The sequence below is a fragment of the Rhinopithecus roxellana genome, chromosome 12, assembly GCF_007565055.1.
Source record: "Rhinopithecus roxellana isolate Shanxi Qingling chromosome 12, ASM756505v1, whole genome shotgun sequence".
Lineage (NCBI taxonomy): Eukaryota > Metazoa > Chordata > Mammalia > Primates > Cercopithecidae > Rhinopithecus > Rhinopithecus roxellana.
In genome coordinates this window covers 32754214-32774214 of record NC_044560.1, presented here as the reverse complement: position 1 = coordinate 32774214, position 20001 = coordinate 32754214, and the positions used below count along the sequence as shown (strand labels likewise).

At 49.1% G+C, this 20001-nt stretch overlaps 1 protein-coding gene across 5 annotated transcripts in view; it reads right to left on the bottom strand.

The window, feature by feature from the left end:
• SIPA1L3 (signal induced proliferation associated 1 like 3) overlaps positions 1–20001 on the bottom strand; it is a 310996-nt gene that overhangs the window by 166404 nt on the left and 124591 nt on the right. For 4 of the 5 annotated variants that reach the window (XM_010385697.2, XM_030942700.1, XM_010385698.2 and 1 more), the window contains exon 2: positions 19189–19256. The gene's annotated coding sequence lies outside the window, so the exon portion shown is untranslated. Of the gene's footprint in view, positions 1–1680; positions 1909–19188; positions 19257–20001 lie in introns of those variants that run through there. The other variant, XM_030942699.1, reaches the window with a different exon arrangement.

Genomic DNA, 20001 nt, shown 5'->3' with positions numbered 1-20001 from the left:
GGACCAGCTGTAAACTGAGGGGAACCACTTATAACCATCAGTGGGGGGTGTTCTCTCTCTCCTGATGCCTGTGGACAAGGGCAAGTGGCCCTGATTAGCACTCGAAGCCATTCTGGAACCAAGAGGCATACACAGAGGCCTTCGGAGGCTGAGAACCTGAGTCCCTGACAGACATGCTTGAGCTTCTGATCCTACCCACCTGGTGCCCATCTATCCCTGGGCTTCTAGAACACATCACTTGTCTTAACCACTGGCCAGATGGTGCCAGGGTTGTTACTTGCAACTAAAAAGCATCCTGACTGAGAACCACAAAGTAGCCTGCTATCTTTTGATTGTTAAACAAGAGAACATCTCTGTAGGAGGGAAATGGGGCATCAGAGGCATGAACAGGAAGGGCCAATTCATCCCAGCGTATGGGAAATGTTCACCCAAACTGCAGGTCCCCTGCCCACCCAGAGGCACACGCACAATTCTCTGTGCGCGAGAGCTCAGGGAACCCTCTGCGGTGGGTCACTGCTTCCCTCACATCCTTTACCACAGTGGAGCTGCTGCCAGTTTCCCGTGTTGTATTTCTCCTGATGACGGCAGGGGGTTAATCCCCAGCTGACTGGAGTTGAGGATGAGAGACAGGACCAGAAAGCCCGGCCTGGCACTCCTGCAGCTGCTCTGTTCCTGAATCAAAGGTCGGACTTCGGGATCTGGACTGCCGCTGGGGTCTCTAAAATGACACATGGTCCGAGGCCCCTCACGAGGAGACCTGGCATCAAGGGAAAGGCACCAGTGTGGCAGGGGTGGCCAAAGGAGTGTGCACTCTGGGGTCAGCCCGGCCCGGGTTCAATCATCTCTCTACCCACAGATCGCCTGTGACTGCCTCTACTATAAAGTGAGTGGCAGGAGGGATCCAGGATGAAGGAGGGAAAAATAACACAAACCTACCCAGTGAGACATCGTGTCACTGGCCACGTCAGTTCACTCATTCAACAAATATTTATTGAGCAGCTCTTTTGGGCCAGGTCCCGTTCTAGATGCTAGGGACACGGCAATGCACAAGACACAGATTTTCTATGGTCAAACAGGAGCTCCCAGGCTATACTATAGTGTGTAGACAGGCAATACCCAAGTCCACAAATCCACTGTGATACGTGCCATGAAGAAAATAAACCAGGTGATATGATAGAGGAATGTGTAGGAGTGTGAGTGTGTGCGTGCGTGCATGCATGTGTGTGTGTGTTGGGGCGAGGGGGAGCAGGCTGGCAGGAAGTATAGCAGAGTGATTATGAAGCCGGATGCTCTGGGTTCAAATCCTGATTGTGCCACTTCCTGCCGGTGTGGCTCGGGCAAACAACCCGACTTATCCATGCCTCAGTTTCCTCATGAGTAAAACTGCATAGTGCCCGCCTCACAGGGTTTTTGGGAGGACTAAGTGGGTCAATATCCATAACACACTGAGCAGTGGGGACCACACCTGGCTGGGGAGCCCATCCATTTAGGGATCTCTGGAAGAGCTGCTCAGCCACCCAGATGGCTAGGCAGCCACAGCTACAAGCCATGTGGGTTTTCTGAGACACGACACCCCCAAGTGCTCTCAAAGAGAGCCCCCCTCCTGCAGGGTCAGAGCCATCTTGCTCTGAGCAGGCAGCCACGGGTATAGCAGAAGGGACAGCAAAGCCCTCTACTTACCCAGCAACTGACAGACACCACTCACGCACAGGAGATGCCGGGTTGTGGGGTCGAGGAGCTGCTCGGGGAACCTGGGCCCCTCCACACCCCGAAAATCCAGCCCCGTCCCCAGGCTGCAGGCGAGATGGCAGATTCATGTGGGCTCTTGCTGGGGGGCTGCGGCACAGGGCCTCCCAAAACTCTCAGCCCATGAAGGAGTCATTTCCTGTGCCCTGCCCAGGAGACACAGGTAATCTGGAAACTCCCCTCCCCAGCTGCCCTGTCTCTTTCCAGGGCAGGGCCCAGAAGAGGGAACCGAGAGAAGCACGTTGCTTGGCATGAGGTCATAGACTCCACCACCACGCCACGGCCGCCGACCCACAAGGCTCCCTGAAGCTTTGTGCTGTCATCTGGCCACTCAAAAGAAGTAGGGAAATGAGGAGGGGGGACAGGCTGCTGGCAGCCCCGGGCCTGAGAGGAAATGAGGCCATCTTTGCCGGAAGCAGGTGGGGGTCCCTTCTGAGAGAAAGGGCCTGGAGGCCTGGAGGAGGAGGCGGGGCTGCTGTGACCTGTTTCTCGGGCCTCCCAGCAGCCTGGGATGGACCAGCAAGCTGCTTCTTTCCTAGGGGCTGATGAGTTGAGAACCAGGGCACCTTCTCCTCTATAGAAAGCTCCTTTCAACCCCGCTGACTGAGTGGCCAGATGACAACACAAAGCTTCAAGGAGCCACAGTGGTGGTGGTGGCTCTGGAGTCTCTGACCTGACCCTGGAGCGGTACAAACTGTCCTGGGGGAGGAAGGGTGTCAGGACATCAAGCCTTGAAAGTGCACACAGAAGTTTAAAAAGAATTAAATGAAGTTGTTATCACTTCTCCCCTGAAAACCCTTCTGTGGCTCCCAGGGCCTGTGGGAAGAAAGTTCAAATCTCTTACCGTGGCTCACCAGACCAGCTGACCCACGTTTTCCTCCCTGTACTCTGCTCCTCCAACACACCCAGCTCCTCCCCACCCTAGGACCTGCGCACAGACTATTCTCCCAGCCAAAACGCCCCAGTCTCCAGCCTACCCTAGGTAAATTCCTGTTCATCCTCCCAGTCTAGCCTCACAGGTCGCTTCTTCGGAAAAGCTCCCTCTGCCACTCCCACGCCCATCCCAGCCTGGAATAAGACCCCCACCTCCTGCCTGTTCTTCTCTCTCAAGGCCCTCTGCACTTTTTCTTTCTTTCTTTTTTTTTGAGACAAGGTCTCGCTCTGTCACCCAGGCTGGAGTGCAGTGGCGTGATCATGGCTCACTGCAGCCTCGACCCCCTGGGTTCAAGCGATCCTCCCACCTTAGCCTCCCGAGTGGCTGTGTACTTTTTCTTTATAGTTTCATTGCCACCGTTGAATTATGTGGCTCTTTGATTATTTGATATCTCTTTTTTTTTGAGACGGAGTCTCACTCTGTCACCCAGGCTGGAGTGCGGTGGCGTGATCTTGGCTCACTGCAAGCTCCGCCTCCCGGGTTCAAGTGATTCTGGTGCCTCAGCCTCCTGAGTAGCTGGGATTACAGGCGCCGGCCACCACACTGGCTGATTTTTGTATTTTTTGTAGAGATGCGGTTTCACCATGTTGGCTAGGCTGGTCTCGAACTCCTGATCTCAAGTGATCTGCCCACCTTGGCTTCCCAAAATGCTGGGATTACAGGCATGAGCCACCACGCCCGGCCTGATTATTTTATAACTATCTCCCCCACTGGATGGTGAGGGCCACGAAGCCAGAATAATGGTAATGTAGGATTTTACTTGTAACAACAGCTCAAGTCTATCAAACACTGATGATGTTTTACAGCATTAACTCATTGATTCCTAACAACAGCTCCATGAGTCAATACTATTATTATTCTCATTCTCTAGATGGGGACGCCACGTCAGTCCTGTCGGTGGCACCAGGCACTCAGTAAATGGTCTGGGGGGGCGCCCAGATGTCTGGGTTACATTTCTGATTCTCCTTCCCCATCATCCTCTGGGAACAGGAGCCCAGGTCCACGGAATACGCTTCTGTCATACTCCACAGTGGCGATCCCCAATTCCAAGGGCTCCTCTGGGTTCTAATCTCCCCCTAGTCCATGAAGACATTAATTTAACACATTTTTATTGTGCAGCTATTGTGTGCCGGGCGTGTCCTGAATAGAGAGAAAGCAACAAACGATACGTGTAGTCACACCTCCACAGGACACAACAAAGCCCCGTCTCTCTAGAACCTGCTCCCGCCAGCCTTTTTTGTGCCTCCCATCACTGGACACAGCAATCACCTCAGGCCCTTGTCGCCCTCCTGCCTCACGGCAGGAGTCCATACTCTCTGGGTCTCCTCCCTCCTCACTGGCGCTCCCTCCCCTAGCGTCCTTCGCTGATTCCTCGCCATCTCTCTGCACAGCTTCGCTCCTCCCCATCCACACGGCTCTTCCGGTGATTTCAACACCTCTGTGCTGGGGACCCCTACTTTTCCTTCTGCCACCTGGACCTCTCTCAACTTCAGGTGTGTGTATCCAACTGTCTCCTTGCCGTCTCACGCAGCTGTCCGACAGGCACCTGGCACTGAATAGACTCACAGCGGCATTTCTGATTCTTCACAGGGCCTTTTGCCACTCCCTGCAAACCCCCACCCTGGAGTGCCTCAATGCAACATCTTCACTCCTCACCTGGTGTCCAGGCCCAAACCTCAGGGTCATCCTAGCCCCCTCTGTTTCTCTCACCCCCACATCCAGGCCATCAGTACTCACTGTCAGCTCCACCTTCAGATGTAAATGGGCTCGCCCCTCCCTCACAACCCCACAGGCAGGACCATGGACCACAGCAGGAGCTTCTGCCCCAATTTCCTGGCTCCGGCTCCTGCTGCCACACACAGCCAGAGGGCTTCTATTAATCTATGGGTCAGATCATGTCCTTCCTCTGCTCAGAACCCTCCCCCTATCCATTTAAGGAAAAGGCCCCAGTCCCTAGCAGGCCTCCTGTGGAACTCTCTGACCTCAGCTCCTCTGTGCCCTCTTTTTATCGTGGTCACTGAGGCAGGTGTGTCACGGTATCTCACTGTGATTATCATTTGCTTTTCCATGACGATGATTAGGGATGGTGAGGTATGCACTTTATATAGTAATAGTAGCAACAGTAAATGGTTAACATTGACACAGCACTTACTATGTGCCAGGTGCTATGCTAAGTGCTTTCTTTATACATACGGTGGAATGATCCCTTCCTAAACCTCTTGGGCCTGATGTGTTTCGGAATTCTGAATAATTCAGACTTTAGAAAGGCAACTCTAGAAGGTTCGGAGCGAGCAGTGGTAGTCTATCACATCGATATTTCTGCAGTGATAACAAGACATCAGCTTGGATGATATTCCACCTGGGACCATGGATCTGTTTTTTTTCTTTCTTTCTCTCTCTTTCCATCTATCTACATATTTATTTATTTTGAGATGACGTCTCATTCTGTCGCCCAGGCTGGAGTGCAGTGGTGTGATCTCAGCTCACTGCAACCTCCGCCTCCCGGATTCTCCTGCCTCAGCCTCCCCAGTAGCTGGGATTACATGTATGCACCACCATGCCTGGCTAATTTTTGCAGTTTTAGTAGCGATGGGGTTTCACCATGTTGGCCAGGCTGATCACTTGAGGTCAGGAACTCCTGACCTCAAGTGATCCGCCCACCTCGGCCTCCCAAACTGCTGGGATTACAGGTGTGCGCCACAGTGCCTGGCCCATGGATCTGTTTTAAATCCTTGAATGCCCACAACCACATTATGACGTAGGCAGCATTATCTTCTCTCCTCTGTTTTACAGATGGAGAAACTGAGGCACAGGAAGGTAAGTGCTTTGGCCATGGTCATAGAGGTAGAAGGGGAGGGCTGGGATTCCAATACATTCCAAAGGCCATCTTTACTACTGGCTTTCAGGGCAGCTGACAGGAAATAAATCAATGTCGAATGAATGAATGATTGAGGTCAAGCTGGGGATGTGAGAGAACTAGTTACCAGCTCCTGCAGGAAGGTCAAACACTACTGAGCTAGTTATTTGTGAGTGGTTAACTTCATTTATTTTGGATACAAGATGTAACCAAAGATAAAGCAAGATATGCCCAAAACATTATCCTTTAAAAAAGTAGGGTCTTTCCTTATTTTATTTTGGAACAAGTGCTCTTTGGGAAAGACATACTAGCTTTCAAAAACTTAAATGATGCTAGTTTGGAAAATAATAGAAAGGGAGGCATATATTATAGGAGACTTGGTAAGTATTCCCAAGGGCTTGACCCCACAATTCCAAGTGCGATAAGTCACTGTAAACATGCTCTTTAAGCAATCCTAAAATTTATATGTAGCCACAAAAAAACCCCAACTAGCCAAAGCAACACTAAGAAATAAAAACTTGGAGGCATCACACTTCCTGATTTAAAATTATATTACAAAGCTATAGTAATCCAAAGAGCATGGTGCTGACATAAAAACAGAATAGAAGAGAGAGCCCAGAAATAAATCCAAACATAAGTGGTCAATAAGAATGAAACTGAGCCCTACAAAGAATGAAATTTTATAACATACACAAAAATAAACTCAGGTGGATAAAAGACCTAAATATAAGATTTGAAACGATAAAACTCCCAGAAAAGAACATGGGGGAAAGCTCCTCAACACTGACTTTGGCAATGATTTTTTGAACATCACACCAAAAGCTCAGGCTACAAAAGCAAAAATAAATAAACAGGACTACATCCAACTAAAAAGCTTCTGCACAGCAAAGGAAGCAATTAACAAAATGAAAAGTCAACCTATGGACTAGGAAACAATATTTGCAAACCACATACCTGACAAAGGGTTAATATTCAAGATTTATGAAGAACTCTTACAACTCAATATCAGAAAAAAATAACCAAGTAAGAAATTAGCAAAGTGCCAGGTGTGGTGGCTCACACCTGTAATCCCAGCACTTTGGGAGGCTAAGACAGGAGGATCACTTGAGACTAGAGTTTGAGACAAGCCTGGGCAACATAGTAAGACCTGTCTCTATAAAAAATTTTAAACTTAGCTGGGCATGGTGGCTTGTGCCTGTGGTCCCAGCTACTTCAGAGGCTGAGGCAGGTGGATCACTTGAGGTTAGGAGTTTGAGACCAGCCTGGCCAACACAGCAAAACTCCGTCTCTACTAAAAACAAACAAACAAAAAACACAAAAATTAGCTGGGGCCTGGTGCGGTGGCTCACGCCTCTAATCCCAGCACTTTGGGAGGCTGAGTTTGGGCGGATCACGAGGTCAAGAGTTCGAGATCAGCCTGGCCGACATGGTGCAACCGTGTCTCTACTAAAAATACAAAAATTAGCCAGGCATGGTAGCGCACGCCTGTAATCCCAGCTACTCAGGAGGCTGAGGCAGGAGAATTGCTTGAAGCCAGGAGGCGGAGGTTGCAGTGAGCTGAGATCACGCCATTGCACTCCAGCCTGGGTGACAGAGCGAGACTCCATCTCAAAAATAAATAAATAAATAAATAAATAAATAAAAATAAAAATTAGCTCGGCGTGTTGGTGGGTGCCTGTAATCCCAGCTACTGAGGAGGCTGAGGCAGAATTGTTTGAACTTTGGCGATGGAGGTTGCAGTGAGCCGAAATCGAGGCACTGCACTCTAGCCTGGGTGACAGAGTGAGACTCCATCTCAAAAAAAAAAAGGAATAAATAATAACAAAATAAATAAAGATTCCTTTGAAAAGCAAGATAGGAGGGCCGGGCGCGGTGGCTAAAGCCTGTAATCCCACCACTTTGGGAGGCCGAGACAGGCGGATCACGAAGTCAGGAGATTGAGACCATCCTGGCTAACACGGTGAAACTCCGTCTCCACTAAAAAATACAAAAAACTAGCCGGGCGAGGTGGCGGGCATCTGTAGTCCCAGCTACTCGGGAGGGAGGCTGAGGCAGGAGAATGGCATAAAACCGGGAGGCGGAGCTTGCAGTGAGCTGAGATCTGGCCACTGCACTCCAGCCTGGGCGACAGAGTGAGACTCCGTCTCAAAAAAGAAAAAAAAAAAAAAAAAAAGAAAAGCAAGATAGGGACAAATAATTTTAAGCCATGTTTAACCAATTTAAACAAAATACTTCAGGAGAAAGTCTTGAATGGGGCATTTAAACTAGAATTTCGAATTTTTTATAAAAAGGATGTGTAATATAGCACTGAAAACTGTCTTAAAGCAAAGTGCCACTGTGGGGGAAGAAAGTACATGGAGAAATTTTCCTAAGTTGTCATTTCTTATTCACACTGGAATGATGAGTCTGATTGACTCACAAACAGGCGATTATATAACCACTTTTATATGTTCACGTTTACTCAGCCACTTACCCATGTTCAGTAACTGTCCTTAAACATCTGAGTTGGTTTTTTTAAAAAAAAACCTAACAGTGAGTGGCTGTAGAGATCACCAATTCCTAAAAGAGGCATTAAAAAAAAAAAAAAAAAAAAAAAAAGCTGTCTAATGGTAGAGGAATGGCTTCTTGAGAGTGTTGGGATACAGTTTCCAGTGGCAATATACACAAATTCAAGGGGTGCCACATCACAAATGCTTCAGATAGACGTGGAGACAGTGTACTCTGGAAATATGTGTAGATGACTCAAAAAGTGACTCTTGTAAGAAGGATGCCTGGGAAAAGTATGACTAACACTGTTTTATGACATGTGAGAGGATATACGGAACATTTTGAGTCCAATTTTCTCTTTTTCCTTTGAGACAGGGTCTCCCTCTGCTGCCCAGGCTGCAGTGCAGTGTTACAGTTATGACTCACTGCAGACTCCAACTCCTGGGCTCAAGTGATCCTCCCACCTCAGCCTCCCGAGTAGCTGGGACCACAGGCATGCACCACCACACTTGGCTATTTTTTTTCTTTGTAGAGATGGGGGTCTTGCTATGTTGCCCTGGCTGGTCTCGTACTCCTGGCCTCAAGTCATCCTCCCTCCTATGCCTCCCCAAGGGATAGGATTACAGGCGTGAGCCACTGCATCTTGCTGAATTCAACATTTTTGATATCTGGATTCCAAACATGTCACAAAATTAATCAATTAGAAAATACAGAAAGGCAGCTGATTATGTTGTCCAAATCCCTAATATTTCAGGTGGGCCCCCAAACTTTTTTTTTAAGATGGAGTCTTGCTCTATCACCCAGGCTGGAGTAGAGTGGCGCAATCTCGGCTCACTACAACCTCCGCCTCCCAGGTTCAAGTGATTCTCCTTCCTCAGCCTCCGGAGTAGCTGGGATTACAGGCGTGTGACACCACGCCAGGCTAATTTTTGTAGTTTTAGTAGAGACAGGGTTTTGCCATGTTGGCCAGGCTGGTCTCGAACTCCTGGCCTCAGGTGATCCACCCGTGTCGGCTTCCCAAAGTGCCGGGATTACAGGCATGAGCCACTATGCCCTCCTCCCCCCATCGCAAACCTTTTTTCATCTCTTTGGAAAGCTACTGAACCACTTTGTTTTGGGGTACATATGGTATTTTTTAGGTACAAGTATTGAAAAAAATCTGGAAGACACACACCAGCTCGTAAAAGATTATCTTGGGGCATTATGGGTCCTTTGATTTCTTTTCTTAAACAACAAACAAGTATTACTTTGATAATCAGAAATGCAGGCTGGGCGAGGTGGCTCATGCCTGTAATCCTAGCACTTTGAGAGGCCCAGGCAGGTGGATTGTCTGAGTTCAGGAGTTCAAGACCACCCTGGGCAACATGGTGAAACCTCGTCTCTACTAAAATACAAAAACTTAGCCAGTCGTGGTGGTGCATGCCTGTGGTCCCAGCTACTCGGGACGCTGAGGCATGAGAATTGCTTGAACCTGGGAGGCGGAGGTTGCAGTGAGCCAAGATTATGCCACTGCACTCCAGCCTGGGTGACAAAGAGACTGTCTCCAAAAAATAAAAATTAAAAAATTAAAGAAATGCAAACAAATAATATAGCTTTATAATGTCACTCAGTAACTCTAACTGAATTGGTCCAGGGTGAGACCCAGGCCTTGGGATTTCTTAAAGTTGCTAACATAATTCTAACGTACAGCAAGGATGGGAATCATTATTAAACATTTTCCAAATTATACTGTAGAAGATGTTCCTAGGTGTCTTTCAAAAACAAAAGTGTTCCACAGTCAAAGAAGCGAGTTTCTTTCCTGTAGAATTTCTCAGACTCTGTAACATGCACATGACCTGCCCCCTCCTCTCCCTCCACACTCCTTACCCTGGTCCCATCCTCCGGCATCTCCCACCTAGACTAGAGCAACAGCCTCTTTCTTACTCTCACACTGGCTTCTAGAATTCACTGTCACCAAGGCACGCTAGTGGCAGATCCTTTGGACATGCAGAGTTTGAAAAATCTCCCGCTACCTGCCCCGATATTGCCCAGGGCATCCCCACCTGCCATCCTCTGACCACGGAAGGGGCCTGCTTTAAGATGAAGGCACCGTGATGGACAGTCCTCCATGCTATTGTCGAGCTGCTGTGTCACCAGCTCACAGGGTCCAAAGAACCCTCAGACTTGGAGGTGGGGGGCCTGACTGCTTAAGTCTGAGTCAATGGGGGTGGCTGTTACCTGGAGCCAAAAGCCTCCAATCCATACGCTCTTTATCATTTTACTCTATTTACTGGTCAGCAGTTTTTTACACCAGGTAAAAATTATCCTATGTATCTGCCTGGTTCATTGTCTGTGTCCCCCGCCTCGAATGCCAGCTCTGAGAACAGGGATATTTGTCGTCTTGTTCGCTGCTGGAACACCCGCTGCCAAAGAGTGGGAACTCAGCATTTGTTAAGAGAATGACTGAGCTCATTTGATTCTTTCAACATCTCCAAAAGGCAGGTGTTCCAAGTCCCAGCCTCCTCCTCACCGCCAGCCAGACGCGGCACCATCTGCCCCCACCTACCTCTCCCAGCTCTTGACCCTGCTGTTACACAGGTCTTCTTCCAGTTCCTTTGCAGAGTCAAGCTCCTTCCCACGTCTGCAGCTCCGCTGATGCGGTTCCCTCTACCAGCGACTCTCTCCCCATTCCTCGCCCCCACTGGGGGAAGGTCTACTTATCCTTCGGGCCTCCTCCTAAACGTCAGTCCTTATGACAGACGTTCCCTGACCTCTCCAGACACGTCCGGGCTCTCAGATATGCTGTCACGGCCCTCTGGGCTCCTCCGCCAGAGCACTTAGTGCAGACATAATCACACAGCTGTTGCTGTAATTACTTCAATTCGGTTTCCACCACTAAACTATGAGCTCCAGGAAGGCGGGGGACACCTCTGCATTTCTAGAGCCCTGAGAAGGCCTGGCACACAGTAGGTGATGCATAAATACCCCACCTGTCCACTGTGGCTGTGACAGTTACTGCTCACTGAGTATCATATTTCTAGCCCTTTGCAGTTAGGCAGAACCGTGTGACAGTTCTGGGTGCAGGTGGAAGTGAACATGTGGCTTCTGGGCCTTGGCATCCAAGTGCTGCTGTGCAACTCTCCGTCCCCTTCTCCTGCCGTCATGTCTCTGCAGCTGTGAAGCTTCAAAATGGGGCCTGGCCGGGAGGGGGAGCAGGGGTGCTCCCGTCAGCCTGGGTCCCTGAGGTACAAGGTTAAGCCCTCCCACCTGATCTGCCCATGTCACGAGTAAGAAATGGACATCTGTTGTGTCCAGCCTCTAGGATTTCAGGGTTAATTTGTTACTGCAGCAGAAACTCACCCATCAGAGGCATTCCTGTGAATGAATGAAGGCAGCTAGAAAGCAGAGACACTGTGATCACCAACCGGAAGGTGTGGAGCAGGGAAACGGCCTCCAGGCACCCCGCATGGAACTCAGTGAAAGAACAGGAAGCGGGGAATGGGCCAAGCACTCCACAGGGAGCCACCACTCTGGGCTCCTGACGGGGCAGATGAAACAACCCAGAGCCTCCACTGCCTTCAGACAGGGCCTGCCTGGGCAGCCCTCAGCACACACGCTCTTTAGGGATCACAGCCAAGTGTCCGTCCCTGGGGCCGGAGGAGAAGGCAGTGCTGAAGCCAGCAACACCCTGGAAAACCCTCTTAGACAGAGGAAGCTGAACCAGCAAGGCTGCATGAAGTGTCTAGGCTAATTCGGGCTGACAACCTTCCCTCCGAATCACCCACTGGGGCTGTGCCCTCCTGGCTCCATCCTAGAGAATAAATCACACTGTCAGGTCTAATTTGGGGCTTGGCTGATGGGCTGAGCAGAGCATCCATGCATGCTGGCCACAGAGGTCAAGGGCAGCCTACACTCTTGAGGCCAGTGCTGAAAAGTCTGAGGAATGAACAAGAAAGGGGACCAGGAGGCCGGGAGCCATGGGTTTCCAACACACACCAAAGAAACTCCCAACTTGTTCCATGGAATTCCTGGCCCAGGCTTCCACTGTATGAGCCCTGCTCCCAGAACACAGTCCTGCTATAGCTAGGCCTGTGCCAGCTCAGGGCGGGGGGCAGGGTGACCCCTCACATGTCTGGTGAATGAATAATCACAACAGCAGCAGCTCACGCTTATTATCTTATAGGCTGTTACTAAGCCACTTAACCTCCAACGTGCAGTACGCGCTAATGAATGCAAGATGCCACCATCCTCCTCCTCCTCATTATCATCATCACCACCTCCACCACCGCCACCACCATCATCTCATCATCATCATCTCATTATCATCTATTATGTGACTTCTTGTGCCAGGTACTGTCCTAGGTACTTGTAATTCATAATCCCATCTTAATCCTCAGAACCACCTTGGGAGAAAATGGAAGCTCCCAGAATTAAGCTGCCCATTTAGGGCTAGTCAGGGGCTCAGCTATGACTAGACCCCAGGTCAGCTGGACTCTGGAAAGCTGTGCTCTTGGCTACTGTGTCAACCCATTTTTGTTTCATCTCCCTGGAGAAGCTTGTCCCCAAACTCCAAGTCACCGTTAGGTGCCTCCTCGGAGTTCCCACAGCCCCGTGGCTTCCCCTATTAGAACTCTTATCACTCTGGGTTGTTTACCTGCAGAACTTCCCAACATACTGTATATTGGAGTAAGCCTCGTGCCCAGCAGAGGAGCAGGAACATGGGAGGTGTCCAGTCAATGATGGTTGGTTGGAAGGATGGATGGAGACCCAAGTCTGAACCTTTCATTTTATTGAGGAGGGGAACAGAAGTTCAGAAAGGAGAGCTGTCGTGAGAGTTTCACTGAAGAAAGGCAGATAGAGAAGATGGTAGCAACTGCTCTTTGATGAATCTCTATTCCACCTCCAAAGCCCAAAAGCTGCTTCCAGGACCCCTCTTTGACCCCTAGGCTGGGTTGGGCACCTCTGCTGGGTTCCCACTCTCCTGGGCTTCCTCTGTCACAGACCTGACTACTCGGGGGTCTGAGGGCCTGCTCCCTCACCGGACGGGGAGCCCCATGAGGGCAGAGCCACCCAGCCGTGAGGCTGGCCCAGCCACCACTGCATCTCCACTACTCTACAGGGACGGGCACAGAGGAGGCACATAACAAATATGTGGGCAATCAACCAGCAGACCTCCAGAGAAAGAAAAGGCTAGAAGCCTCATCCTGGGAAGAATAACTAAAAGCACAGGTATAGTTTGTTTGGAAAAAGGGAGGCCGAGAGGGGTTCCCTCGGCCACTTGTAAGTCCCCGCATGGCTGCCAGGAATAAGACGTGCAGCGGGTGCTGCTCCCGAGGACTGGACCTGAACATGTGGGAGGTAGTTAGTTACACAGGGGCGGATGCGATTCACAAGACAGTTTTTTAATGATCGTAACTTCCCCACAGCAAAACATGCTGCTGGGCTCCGCCTTGCTGCAAGAATTTAAACCCAGGCCAGATAGTGAGCAGCCTGGGCCCCTCCACCCCACCCCACCCTGGACCTCTTATGAGGCAACAAAGTGTAGTGGCTTTCTTAGGGGCCCTGGACCCAGGCTGCATGCCCCCCTGCCCTGGCTCCTCTACTTGGCAGGCAGCTTCACCACTCCGTGCCTCAGTTTCCTCATCATTACCATGGGGATATCATAGCAGTGACATCTTAGTGTAGTTGCAAGAACTGAATGAGATCATGCACGTGAGGCGCCTACGGCAGGGCTTGGCACAGAGTCAGCACCCATTAATGTTCATTATTACTGCTTTTCCTTCCCCATGGAGCCAGGCAGTACTGGCTGGCTACCCTAACAGATACACTCAATTCATTTTTTCTCTGGCTTCCTCCTCAGGAAAGGCTGAAAAGTTAAATAACATTTGCCACCTTCCTTGGAGCTAGGGGAGGCTACGCGACATGGCAGCAGCAACTATGTCCATGAGGGGAAAGGCCAAGAGAATCAAAGTGGCTCTGCCCTGACACTGCCCAGCCACCAAACTAACACTGGCAGCCAAGCACCTCCAGGTGTGTTTGTAGTGGGCAAGAAATCAGCCCTCATTCAATCAAGCTGTGGTGAGTGGGGGTTTCTGTTCCTGAAACTTGAAGACATTCCTGGCCGATGCACACGCCATGATGCAAATGGCTCAAGGCACACACCCATGGTAATTGTTTGCCAATTTCAGCTCAGGCCCACTGCTGAGAACCCCTGACCCAGAGGAAAAACAGTGGGTGGCTGAGCTATACAGTGCTTACCAAGCCCAGTCGCTGTGTTCCACCCTTCCTTTTCAGCTGTATCTGTTCTCCATCTGTACAATTACTTACACACACACACACACACGTATCTCTCTTGCTGTATTGCCCGGGGCTGGAGTACAGTAGCGTGGCCTCAACCTCCTGGGCTCAAGTGATCCTCCTGCCATAGCTGTCCGAGTACCTGGGACTACAGGTGCATGCCACCACGCCTGGCTACTTTAAACATTTTTTGTAGAGATGGAGTCTCACTCTGCTGCCCAGGCTGGTCTTAAACTCCTGGCTTCAAGCGGTTCTCCTGCCTCGACCTCCCGAAGAGCTGGGATTATAGGGTGAGCCACTGTACCCAGCCCTGAAGTGATGTTTAAGCTTTATATATTTTAAAAGAATCTCTATCACCACTAAAAATGAAAAATTGCTATCTCTTGCTACAAAGAAAAGGAAACTTAAAAAACAAACACAATGAAAACAAAATATAGTCATATTCATTATCTGATGTCGCATAATTTGGGTTTAATGGACTGGCAAAAAATTCTTCACTTTCCTTTCCTATTGGGGGGGACATCAGATCCGGCAATACTCAGGGATAAGACTGGCCCCACTGAGCAGGGCTGCCCCTCGGAGAGGGAACACATTTCCTGTTCACAGAAACTGTTCTGAAGGGAGATGATTTGACTGCAAACTCCCAGCTGGCTGTGGATGAATGAGGCCGGGGACCGCCTCACTCCCTCCTCTATTCAGGGCCTCCTCAAAGAGGCCTTCCTTGGCCACCTTGTCTAAAAATTGCCCTGTGAGGCCAGTCTCCTTCCCTGCTTTATTCATCACTATATACTCCTATATACATCCTGTATACACTATATACATCACTATATACATCTAACTTATCCTATATTCACCTTTTTTTTCCTTTTTTTTGAGACCCTGTCTCGCTCTGTCACCCAGGCTGGATTGCAGTGGCACGACCTTGGCTCACTGCCACCTCTGCCTCTGGGTTCAAGTGATCCTCCCACCTCAGCCTCCTGAGTAGCTGGGATTACAGTTGTGGGCCACCATGGCTGGCTAATTTTTTTTTGTATTTTTAGTAGAGACGGGGTTTCACCATATTGGCCAGGCTGGTCTCGAACTCCTGACCTCAAGTGATTGGCCCACCTCAGCCTCGTGAAGGTGATGGGATTACAGGTGTGAGCCACCGTGCCCAGCCCTATATTCACTTTTTTTTTTTTTTTTGAGACGGAGTCTCGCTCTGTCGCCCAGGCTGGAGTGCAGTGGCCGGATCTCAGCTCACTGCAAGCTCCGCCTTCCGGGTTTACGCCATTCTCCCGCCTTAGCCTCCCGAGTAGCTGGGACTACAGGCGCCCGCCACTTCGCCCGGCTAGTTTTTTGTATTTTTTTAGTAGAGATGGGGTTTCACCGTGTTAGCCAGGATGGTCTCGATCTCCTGACCTCGTGATCCACCCGTCTCGGCCTCCCAAAGTGCTGGGATTACAGGCTTGAGCCACCGTGCCCGGCCTATAATCACTTTTTATCTGTTTACTGCGTTACTCTCCAGTAGGATGTCCGTTCCCTTAAGGTAAGGAGTTTGTTTTGTTCATTCCTGAATCCCTAGTGCCTAGTGCTTCTAGTAGGTGCTCAAATGCACATTTGCTGAGTGAAGGAAAATGAATGGACAAATGAAACGTGTTCTCGTTCATTCCAAGTTCCCTAAGGCCTTGGTTACCAGCTAAGAAAAACGCCGGTCTTCCTGCTGTGTGAGGCAATGCTCGGAATTTACTTGGGATTTGGGGCCTTTTATCACATTAAAAAGAAATGTGCTAGATTAAAACAAATATAGCCCATAGGATATAAATTAGTAACCAAAGAAAGAAAGAAGTAAGGCGGAAGGGACAGGTCTTCCTTACAGAAGAATTCCAATTCATAAATGTAGATGGAATGAGAAGCACACAAAAACTGCCATCAGGGAAACAGCACAGCAATAACTGCTGTAGACAAGACCTTGGCCAGCAATGGATGCTAAAATTAGTGGGAGGAAGTTTGAGGAAAAACGGGATGTGGGATATTAGCATAGCCTCAAAGTTTCTCCCCAAAGGTAGCATTTTTTTGTTTTGTTTTGTTTTGTTTTGTTTTTTTAAAGAGATAGGGTCTTGCTCTTGCTACCCAGGTCTTGCTACCAGGTCTTGATACCCAGGCTGGAGTACAGTGGCACGATCTCAGCTCACGGCAATCTCCGCCTCCTGGGCTCAAGGAATCCTCCTGCCTCAACCTCCTGAGTAGCTGGGACTACAGGTGTGCACCACCACACCTGGCTAATTTGTTTTTATTTTCTTTTTTTAGAGCCAGGGTCTCACTTCATTGCACAAGCTGGTTTCAAACTCCTGGCCTGGAGTGTCCCAAGATAACTATTAATTACAAAGGGAAAAGTGTAACTTTAGTGTGGAGAAATCTGACACACAGCAGCTTAACCAAGTGATCTAGGTGAACATTACCAGAAACACAACGCACCAATATCATAGACCCCCACAAAGACGCACTGAGGAGGGCATGCTACCTGTGTAGCATCGTTCTAAATAATGAATAACCTCAATCAGGTCATGAGAAACCATCAGAAAAACCCAAGTTGAAACACACAACAAAATAGCAGAGCAGTCCTCTCCCAAAGTGTCCAGGTCAGGAAAGGCTAGGAAAGATGGAGGAATTGTTCCAGATCGGAGGAGGTTAAGGAGACATGAAAACCAAATGCAGTGCGGGATCAAGAATAGACTCTTGGAAGGAAAAAGGACATCGGTGGAAAAACTGGTGAAATGTGATTAATGTCTGTCACTGAGTTAATCGTACTGGGCTGTGTGAATTTCCTGGTTTTGATCACTGTGTTACAGTTGTATAAGATGGTAACATAGGGGAAAGCTGGATGTAGGGTAGACCTGTGGACTCTGTAACCATTTTCACAACTTTTTTATAATTCTCAAATCACTTCAAAATAAAAGTAATCAAGAATTGTGCTAGGAAGCATCCTTTGACAGAAATCTGGCCTCTAGTGACTGTCCCACACACCAGCTTCAGGTACCCAGGCAAGACTGCCAGGATGAGGGAATGTGACGAGAACCACTAAACGTCCAGGAGAGAGAAACTCCATCCAGAGGCACTCAGTTCCCGCAGCTCGGCTGACACAGCTACCTGCATCCAGGTTCTGAAGGCCACAATCCTCCCCTTTCCACTTCCCACACTGGTATGGTCTCTTGGTTCTTCAAGGATCAGACAATGCCCCCTCCCAACAAAGCTGGGGATCGTCCTGGAAGGTTTCACTGCAAACTGGAATGACATGCAGCTGGGGTCCCACGCCACTGCTTAGAACCCGCCCACAGAAACAAAAGAGAATGTTCACTAGCAAACCAACCCAAACCCAACCCCAAAACCTAAATATAACATATTTGAAACCTATACAGCACAGGTAAGTATTTGCCATATGTATATATTTTAAATATGTGTAAATACCCATTACCCATGCCATATATGTGTATGTATGTATTTATTTATTTTAATTTTTAGTTTTTTTTGAGACAGGGTCTCGCAGCAGCCTTGACCTCCACTGGTTCAGGTGACCCTTCCACTTTAGCCCCGGTGTAGCTGGAACTGCAAGTGTGCGCCACCACGCCCAGCTCATTTTTGTATTTTTTGTAGAGACAGGGTCTCACTAAGTTGCCCAGGCTAGTCTCGAGCGCCTGGGCTCAATCAATCCTCCAGCCCCATCCTCTCAAAGTGCTGGGGTTACAGGTGTGAGCCACCACACCTGGCTCATATTTTTAACCAACAGAGAAACTAGTACATTCACATCGTGGGGTGGCGGGGCTGCTCTGAATCTTGATCATGGTGGCAGTTTCACAAGTGTCTACATCTGTCTACATTCAAAGAACTGTATACCAGCCAGGCGCTGGGGCTCAGGCCTGTAATCCCAGCATTTTGGGAGGCTGAGGCAGGCGCATCACCTGAGGTCAGGAGTTTAAGATCAGCCTGGCTAACATGGTGAAACCCCATCTCTACAAAAAATGTAAAAATCAGTCAGGCATGATGGCGGGTACCTGTAATCCCAGCTACTCGAGAGGCTGAGGCGGGAGAATCACTTGAACCTGGGAGGCAGAGATTGCAGTGAGCTGAGATGGCGCCACCGCACTCCAGTGTGGGTGACAGGGTGAGACTCCACCTCAAAAAAAAACCGAGGCTGAGGCAGGCGGATCACCTGAGGTCGGGAGTTCGAAACCAGCCTGACCAACATGGAGAAACCCCATCTCTACTAAAAATACAAAATGAGTTGGGCATCGTGGCGCATGTCTATAATCCTAGCTACTCGGGGGGCTGAGGCAGAAGAATCGCTTGAACCCAGGAGGCGGAGGTTGCAGTGAGCCAAGATCGTGCCGTTGCAATCCAGCCTGGGCAACAAAAGCGAAACTCCATCTCAAAACAAAACAAAACAAAACAAAGAACTGTATACCAAAGAGAGAGTTTTACTCTATGTAAGGTTTAAAAATTGAATGAAAAAGTAAAGAAAAAAATACAAGTATATGAAATGTATGATACACTGAGATATGCTCATGAGCAAAGATCTTCAAAACATACTATTATTGGGGATGGTGGAAGCAAGCCAAGAAGCACCACATAGCATGTTTCCTTTTTCTTATACAGCGAACCAAAATAAGTGTGTATATGTGCACGTAGGAAAGTTTGTGTACAGGAAAAGGTCTGGCAGGGCACCTAGCCAGTGACTGACAGCAATTACCTCTAGGACAGATATTAGGCTTGTGGGTGATGGCAAGAACAGTGAAGCAAACTTTCATTTTTCCCTTGATACTTTTTTTTTGTAATTTAAAAAAAATAATAAAGATGCTTATGTGTATGAGCTGTAAAGTTCTAAGCAAACCAGCAGCCACACCGTACTCACCGTTAGTACCTTCTAGACACTAGAACTCTTGGATGGTCCCAGGAGAGCCGACGTCAGAGACTGTGCATCTACATGGAGGAAAAAGAAGAGGTTAGGTCTCTGGCCAACTTAAGCCTTCCTGCTGCAATACCCAGCTGTCAATCACATACTCACTCTTTCAACAAGTATTTACTGAACATGGTTGAGTGTAATCCCGGCACTCTGGGAGGCCGAGGCGGGTAGATCACTTGAGGCCAGGAGTTCAAGACTAGCCTGGCCAACGTGGCAAAACCCCATCTCTACTAAAAATACAAAAAATTAGCCAGGTGTGGTGGTGGACACCTGTCATCCCAGGTACTTGGGAAGCTGAGGCAGGAGAATCACTTGAACCTGGGAGAGGAAGGTTACAGTGAGCCGAGACTGTGCCACTGCACTCCAGCCTAGGTGACTGTGCCACTGCACTCCAGCCTTGTTCCAGCAAGACTCTGTCTCAAAAAAAAAAAAAACAAAAGAAAAAAATATTTACTGAACACCTGCTACATGTCAGGTACCGGGAATACAACCAGGGTTCTCCAAGACAAAGTGGCTGTCCTCAGGAAGCAGACAGTCTAGTAGGGGAGGATGACAGTAACAAATACACAACACAAAGTCAGGGAGTGGAGCCTTGATGAAACCTAGCGGGGCGACGCCATAGTGATGGGACTGCGACCTTACACGGAGAGCTCTGAGAAGGCCTCCTGGACTAGGGGACAGAGATGTGAATACACGAGACCACAGATCGTGTGACTACCTGGGAAAGAGCCTTCCAGAGGCGGGAGCAGATGTGGAGCATCT